At 43.9% G+C, this 7886-nt stretch overlaps 1 protein-coding gene across 2 annotated transcripts in view; it reads right to left on the bottom strand.

The window, feature by feature from the left end:
* The window catches only part of LOC121705237 (RNA binding protein fox-1 homolog 3-like), a 459068-nt gene that overhangs the window by 334214 nt on the left and 116968 nt on the right, over positions 1 to 7886 (bottom strand). The window contains exon 2 of one of the 2 annotated variants that reach the window (XM_042086106.1): positions 378 to 382. The exons of the other annotated variant lie outside the window; for it this stretch is intronic. The gene's annotated coding sequence lies outside the window, so the exon portion shown is untranslated. The remainder of the gene's footprint in view (positions 1 to 377; positions 383 to 7886) is intronic. 2 annotated transcript variants of the gene reach the window in all.

Here is a 7886-nt window from a genome sequence, read left to right as displayed (position 1 = left end):
TGATCAACTTTCAACTCATATCTCCATATACACAATCAGAGACAGAAAGCTTAATTAATCTTAATTAGACAAGCTTCTTTAAAGCACAGGGCTTCCAGTACTACAGAGCTGGCTTCACCAGGACACCGTTACTTTCCAATTAGACCACATTATGCAAAGCCGTGCTAGATACACTCACACACACACACACACACACTCACACTCACACACACACACACACATGCACAAACACACAAACTCACACACACACTCACACACACACACACACACACACACACACACACACACACACACACACACACACACACACACCATCACTCAGGTCATGGTTCTACTCCCCCCCATTAGGCTGCAGTGCAGTGGAGCGTGCAGCTGACCTTTCCTCAGAGTTAATTAAGGACACTTCCACTGCAGACTTGGGCCCCAACTTCTTGAGTTTGGCTCTTATCCGTATGCCAGACTGGATCCAGTCCCCAGCTCCCCTCCTCTGTTTCGCTCGAGGGTGTGTCTCCCTCTCTCCCCCATCTTTTTAACGCTCCCGCTCTCTCCCTCCCTCTCTGCCCTCCCTCTCTCTCTCTCTCTCTCCTCTCAATTCCTCTCCCTCCCTCCCTCTCTCCCTCTTTCCTCCCTCCATCCCTCCCTATCTCTCTCCCGCATTGTCTCCCTCTCTCCCCTCCCTCCCTCTCTCTCCCTCCCTCTCTCCCTCCCCTCTCTCTCCCTCTCTCTCCCTCCCCTCTCTCCCTCCCTCCCTCTCTCTCTCTCTCTCCCTCCCTCTCTCCCCTCTCTCTCTCTTCCCATCTCTTTAAAGCTTCCACTCTCTCCCCTCCCTCCCTCTCCCTCTCTCCCTCCCCTCTCTCTCCCTCTCTCTCTCCCTCCCCTCTCTCCCTCCCTCCCTCTCTCTCTCTCTCTCTCCCTCCCTCTCTCCCCTCTCTCTCTCTTCCCATCTTTTTAAAGCTTCCACTCTCTCCCCTCCCTCCCTCTCTCCCTCCCTCTCCCTCTTCTCCCTCCCTCTCTCTCCCTCTCTGTGTTCCCTTCATCCTCATGCCTGGGGGCTAGTGTAGTGAAGCAGCAGCTTAGCGCAGCGCAGCACAGCACTCGTCCTGCCTGCAGTCCAGGCCCGTTTGACGACATCACTTCCTGCTGAGAGAGACCCACGTCTGCAGGCCCATATGGACCCGACTCTGAGTGGACGATAAGTAGGAATCATCTCTGAAAGCGAACACCAGAGAGGCTTCTGGGTAAAACAATGCTGCTGGGATCATGTTCATAAACCGCGCAGGCACACACACACACACACACACACACACACACACACACACACACACACACACACACACACACAGTGAGAACAAAAGTCTTGAGTTAGAAAACTACACCTCCTGTCTACATACGTGATTTAGTGCTTCTACATGCCTGTGTGTGTGTGTGTGTGTGTGTGTGTGTGTGGTGTGTGTGTGTGTGTGTAAATGATCTATCTGGAGGGTGTTTTGAGGTAGAACTCTTTAAGGATGACATTCCCTCCTCCCTTCCCAACCACCACCAGTTTGGTCCCCGTCCAGCTGTCAGGGGGGTAGGCTCCGTCCCTGCCGTCTCATTCCGGCAGGATTTGCAGGGTCCGATTGCTTCGAGACCTGGACCGAGGGCGGGGCCTAAGCAAAAGACTTTTCATATTGCCAACTGTCATGTCTGTAAATCTTTCTATGGATTAAATAATTCATTCTTATGCATATCGTTGTTTACCGAGTCTTCCTGGCTGAAATGGCGTTATCAGGGAAATGATGTCAGTGATCATGGCGTTATCAAGGGAGTGATGTCAGTGATTATTGTGTTATAAGGGGAGTGATGTCAGACTGCAGGTGACATAATTCAGTATGTGTGTGTATGTGTGTGTGTTTGTGTGTGTGTGTGTGTGTGTGTGTATGTGTGTGTGTGAGTGATTGTGTTAGGTGTGTGTCTGTGTGTGCGTATGTGTGCATGGGACTGTGCTGTGCAGTGTGTGTGTATGTGTGTGTGTGTGTGTGTGTGTGTGACTGCGCTGGTTTGCACTTGTGTGTGTGTGTGTGTGTGTGTCTGTGTATGTGTGTGTGTGTGTGATTGTGCTGGTTTCTGTGTGTGTCTGTGCTGGTTTGTGTGTGTGTGACTGCGCTGGTTTGTGTGTGTATGACTGCGCTGCTTTGTGTGAGTGTGTTTTTGTGTGTGTGTGTTTGTGTATGTCACTGTGCTGGTTTGTGTGTGTGTGTGTGTGTGTGTGTGTGTGTGTGTGTGTGTGTGTGTGTGTGTGTGTGTGTGTGCGCGTGTGTGTGTGTGTTTGTGTATGTGACTGTGCTGGTTTGTGTGTGTGTGTGTGTCTGTGTGTGTGTGTGTGTATGTGTGTGTGTGTGTGTGTGTGTGTGTGTGTGTGTGTGTGATTGTGCTGGTTTGTTTGTGTGTGATTGTGCTGGTTTGTGTGTGTGTGTGATTGTGCTGGTTTGTGTGTGTGTCTGTCTTTTTCTCTGTGTGTGTGTGTGTGTGTGTGTGTGTGTGTGTTAGGGGTGGGCGATATGGACAAAAAATAATATCTTGATATTTTTGGTGATTTTGACGATAACGATAATTAGTCGATATCCTTTAAAAACATTGTAGAAGTCTGAATTTCTTTACAGCTCATTATTTATTAATAGCATCAATGCAATAATAACCAATAACCTATCCTGTGGCTTTTTAACCAAATCAACCAATGCATTGTCACTCTATGACACATTTCCAATTTTGCCCACTTGTGTGTGTGGCAATGACATGGTCTAGCCAGCTACATTAAGAAAGATGACTAGGCCTAACAGTTTCCCAAAAGAAAGTCTGAAGCTGAAGTTCCTTTCAAAAACCTTTATTTAGGATTCACTGTAAAACTAAGCAGACCAACAGAGTACATCTAAGTTATTTCCTTCGATGTTTTGTTTAAGAGAAATCATGTAGGCTAGCATTCCAAGTTACAGAATAGAAACTAATGCGTTGGCTAATGTATATGAGAAATCCCATAGAGATGCTAACGGTTAGCATAATCGATACACATAGATATTTAGAGCGAACTTCAGTCCATTTACAAAAGGGTTACATGAGAAGAGTTCTTTGTTTACAACTGACTATTAAAATACTCAAAGGCAAATGTTTTCTCTCCATATAATACCATGTAGGAAAAAATGTGACTGTCTTATTAATGCTACGTGACAGAAGTAGCTGCACAAAATCCCAAGTAGGCTACGTCTGGATCTTGCTACACAAAATAAACATTAGGCCTGCATGTGACAACGTGGACCCACTAGCGATCATGTGACACTTGCTCTGCTGCAATGGGGCTTCTCTTGCATACACCTCCTGGATTTAGTGAATGTATGGGGTTTCAATGCGTGATTTTGAGTGTTTTTTCCCCATAAGTAATTTAAATACTCAATACTGTAAATTTGCACATTGTTAAAACAACAATCACGATATTATCGCAGACGATATATATATCGCCCACGCCTAGTGTGTGTGTGTGTGTGTGTGTGTGTGTGTGTGTGTGTGTGTGTGTGTGTGTGACTGAGCTGGTTTGTGTTTGTGTGTGCGTGACCTGTGGAGTGACACTGACGCCAGATGTTTGGTCGTCTGACCGCAAACCAACAGCAAATGAAGATGAATGATCAAAGCCTAGTTTACACAGCCACGATGTCATAGAACCATCACACACACACACACACACACCCACAAACACACACACATATGCACATGTATACACACAAAAACTTGCTCATACACTTACAAGCACACAAGCAAAAAGATGCACACTAAACACAACAAATACTGTACACATGCAGTGAAGAACACACACACACACACACACACACACACACACACACACACACACACACACACACACTACACAAATACACATGCAGTGGAGAACACACACACACACATTACACAAATACACATGCAGTGAAGAACACACACACACACACATTACACAAATACACATGCAGCGAAGAACACACACATTACACAAATACACATGCAGCGAAGAACACACACATTACACAAATACACATGCAGTGAAGAACACACACTCACATTACACAAATATACTGTACACATAAAAAATACACACTTAATTACACAGTGAATATACTGTAGATATGTGTGTCTGGAGGTTAAGAGTACACACACACAAACACACACACACACACACACACACACACACACACACACACAAACGCACAATCCCATCACATGGGACACACATCAACCCAGATAGATAGATACAGTGCACATTTGCACACACATACTCACAACTACACAAGCATGCACTCAAAGACACACACACACACATTGAATCCCGTTTCCTTTTTATTTTGATGTAAGGGGCAGCATCATTAGGAGATCTGTGTAGGTGATTAAACTTCACTAAAGTTAGAGTTAGCTCCAAGGGCATGCCCAGGGACACACACACTGCCTCTATCTCTCTCTCACACACACACACACATACACACACACACACACACACATACACACTGAAGTTAGATTTACTCTCACAGCCACGGAGTTCAGAGAGGGAGGTTCACACACTCACATAAATACACACCGTAACGCTTTGGAATAACATGTGCTTATTAGGTATTATCACCCGGAGAGAAGAAATACTCTTTTCTGATTGGCTTTTAATTCTGAATAACGGGACACCTAGAAGTAGATCTGTTAAAAAAAGTTAAATCGCCGTTCTATATCAATGCTTATGCTTATGAATGGTAACTAAAACAACGATAGTAGGACGACGGTTGAGCCTGGAGGCAGGCTTTGCAACAATGCAATCAACTGTAAACAAGCTAACTGTCCATGCTAAAGTTGTACAACAAGCTGAACTAGTGAGCTTCTTTTTTAACGGAATCGCGTGTTTCCTTTGCTTTACAGTGGCAACCGGGTGATAACTGCTTATTACTTACAAGCATATTTGTTAACAGTTGTAAGTGTTAACAAGCAGCTTGTTAATGCTTGTTAATGGTGTATAAGACAAAGAGGTGGATAACTAATACGCTTATAAGACCTTTCTTGCCTATTTGTAGTAAATTTTGCAGCCCCCCAATCTAAAGCGAGGACCATGTAGCCTATAGCTCCACAAGCCCGACCTTCTATCTCTATATATCTACTGTATCTATCTATCTAGCTTGATTTAGCTGTGAGAAATGCACCTTCAAAATTGCTGCAGCGAGATATATATATATATATAATGTTCTATATCATAGCTATGCTTTTTACAAATATCATACAGCTATGCTTTTTATGTCTCTGATGGAAAAGTGGTGTTTAATTTCCATAATCTTTGTTCAGTGAACGCATAAACAGTTTGTCAGTTTGTCAGCAGTTATTATTCCAGCTTTTTATATAGTTTGGTTACTTTGCAACTGAGGCTTAAATACGACAAGTAGGAGCGTTCAAAGTCGCAAACATAGCCGAACGTTCGCAGTCAATTTAAAACATGTTTCAGTTTGCCTTGAACAGAGGCGAACGTTCGGGGTCTGTTGCTGCATTAATTAAACATCACTTTTCCATCAGAAACATATTTGTAAAAATCATAGCTGGTATGATATAGAACATTATTGGAATATAGAATCAATATGAACATTTTCTTCAAAAAGGTCACCAAAAGCATACTCTACTTACACACACACACACACACACACACACACACAAACACACTCTGTCCCTAATGAATGCCTCATTAATGTAATCATCACCACTGCAGAGATGCACCACGGGCATTCAGGCACCTCTGGCACCAAACACACCCACCTACACACACACACAGACACACACACACACACACACACACAGACACACACACACACACACACACACACACACACACACACACACACACACACACACACACACACAGACACAGACACAGACACACACACACACACACACACACACACACACACACATACATACACATACACACTTACGTCACACAGATTAAAGCGCTAAACTCACGTTGAAGCTGTCCTATGTGTATGTGTGTGTGTGTGTGTGTGTGTATATATGAAAGTGTGTGTGTGTGTGTGTGTGTGTGTGTTTGTGTGTATACCACACACACTACAATCCATGTGTCCCTTTATAGGCCTCTGTACTACAGCCTACACATGTGCTTATACATCTAGTACCTACAGAACAGCCTACACACACACCATAGGCGGAGTTTGACATTCGAGCCGGGGGGGGCAGACAAAAAAAAAAAATAATAATTGTAGCCTAGCTGGCTGCTGAGACCTGGCCTACCATTTGAGGAACACAGCATGAGCACATATGGAGAAAACAAACATGCTAAATAAAGATATATATAATTACATTGTAACAATTTAACAATCGTCCTTATGAAATCCAATGCAGCAATAGACAGTGTCGCCTAGCAGTTGAAAACATTCGGGGCTTAGCCCATAGAGTCTGGTTGCTGCTCACTTTTGAAAAATTAATCCATAGCCTCTAGCCTCATTTGCGCCACATTGATTGAATATTTTGTACAATCATATTTTGTCAATTAAAGAATGTAATGACCTGTTGCCATCTTAACATTTCTGTTTGCTATTAAAAACAAACTATATAGCCTAGTGCTGTGCTTGTGGAACGTTAAACCTCCGACACCTTAAGAGTGCTGCTGGCATGCGAGCCACCTAGCAGAGTGGAGTTTTAAATAACAAGATGCATCGGTTCATGTACCTATGCTTAGCTTAAGGAGACCGAGTCATTGAAAACTCAAATTAGATTTTACAAAGGCAAAGTAAGTAAACTCCAAACTGTAGGCTATTGAGTGCAGAGCAGACCTAAATCATAGCGAGAACTCCAAGAATCAAAGGAAGTGTTCACCTACAGTCTGATGCCTCTCCAAACGCAGAAACGAAGCGCAATCACGCCATTACGTTGACATGTTAAGAAAAAAATATTCATATTTTGCTGTAATCCAATGACACAAAAAAAGTAATCCACAGCGATCAGTAGGCCTAGATGCACAAAAAGGGTCATGGTGTATCTAGCCAGGCCTACGCGCGTCACATTCACCAGCCAGTTCCAAACAGGTGAACAAGGCTTCGCCATTTTGCTGTTTAAACAAATTGGAATAAAAAGTCCAAAACTACGCATAAATCGCAAAATCAATTAGGCTAGTAAGCTGACAGGACATTTATATACATGGCATTTAGGCAACCTTTATTGCAACGTTGGCACGGCAAGATGTCCATACTAGTGCAACAGTAATTTTCGTTTTTTGCGTCCTGCATGCCTCGTCAGGTTGGCTGTAATGTCGCTTTCGATGTGAAGGATCGTAAAAGAAGAATACCTGGCTGTTCCCATCATCAACCGCAGCCTGTTCCTTATATTGTTGTTTTGTGTTATTTCAATTATTTTTAAAATATCTGGTCATGCCAGACGTATTTCACTAATTTTTGAAACAATGCAATTGCCCGTTTCCACCAGAGGGGGCAGTGCTCCCCCTGCCCCCCCCACTAACTCCGCGTATGACACACACACACACACACACCCATCAAGTACCTACAGAACAGACTACATAATCACACACACACACACACACACACACACACACACACACACACACCCATCTAGTACATACAGAACAGACTACATACACACACATACACACACACACACACACACACACACACACACACATCTAGTACCTACAGAACAGCCTACACACACACACACACACACCCATACACACACAGACTATCTCTCTCACACACACACACACACACACACACACACACACACACACCCCATACACACACAGACTCTCTCACACACACACACACACACACACACACACACACACACACACACACACACAAACACACACACACACA

This window comes from Alosa sapidissima, chromosome 3, assembly GCF_018492685.1.
Source record: "Alosa sapidissima isolate fAloSap1 chromosome 3, fAloSap1.pri, whole genome shotgun sequence".
NCBI lineage: Eukaryota > Metazoa > Chordata > Actinopteri > Clupeiformes > Clupeidae > Alosa > Alosa sapidissima.
The sequence above is the reverse complement of the archived record's forward strand: the minus strand, read 5'-3'. Positions and strand labels throughout refer to the sequence as shown.